This window comes from Vigna radiata, chromosome 5 (assembly GCF_000741045.1).
Source record: "Vigna radiata var. radiata cultivar VC1973A chromosome 5, Vradiata_ver6, whole genome shotgun sequence".
Classification (NCBI taxonomy): Eukaryota; Viridiplantae; Streptophyta; class Magnoliopsida; order Fabales; family Fabaceae; genus Vigna; species Vigna radiata.
The window spans coordinates 4,967,946-4,968,792 of NC_028355.1; positions in this window are offsets into that span (position 1 = coordinate 4,967,946).

An 847-nucleotide genomic window follows, 5' to 3' on the forward strand; every position below is an offset into this window, starting at 1 on the left:
AACTGTTTTACAGTTCAGTTCAGTTTGTCTGAACTGTTTTATAGTTCAGTTCAGTTTTTAACAGTGCAGTACAGTTCAGTTCGATTTGCCCACCCCTAAGTTATAAGAGATGTTTGGTCTCAGTTGGCTAACCTTAATGCTTCGCCGACTCGACCTCACTATACTTGGTTTTAAAAAGTCATCTTCAGTACTTGGCCTATTCGGACTTAGTACTCAACTTACTCGGTCTTAATATTAGATCGTTAATTAACATGTTATGAAAATTTTATATAATTCATAAATAATAATAAATAATATACTTCAAAATTACATTACAAAGAAATCATAATTTTTTATTATAATTTTCTCTTAATATAATTAAAATTTAAACTCAATATTTTGTATTAATTGTTTTAAATTAATTCTCCATAATTTTTTTTATCGACTAAAAAGAATTATATGAAAGAAATTACTGTCTAATACTCTTAAGCTAGCTTATTCTTCTTTTTTTTCTCATTTGTATAATGACAAGTGTAAATTTATATCCTCTTTTAATCTTCAAACTTTTTTTTATTGAGTTTTGTACTTTAAAATTTTATTTTAATTAAGATTTATTTTAAATGACTAATTTAGTTTGAGATTTAATAATATGTTAAAAATAATTTGAGTCGCATAAATATTTTTCCTTTAATTATATTGAAAAACATAAACATAATTTTCCGAATCTTAGCACTGATGTTGTATAAGGCAAAAATTGGAATTTTCCTTATCCTAGAGTTGATCAGTCGTCAAACTTGATGTCTAACATATCCTTCTGACTTCATGTCTTATGTTTCGTTGCAAGAACAACACTATTCTACCATCCTTT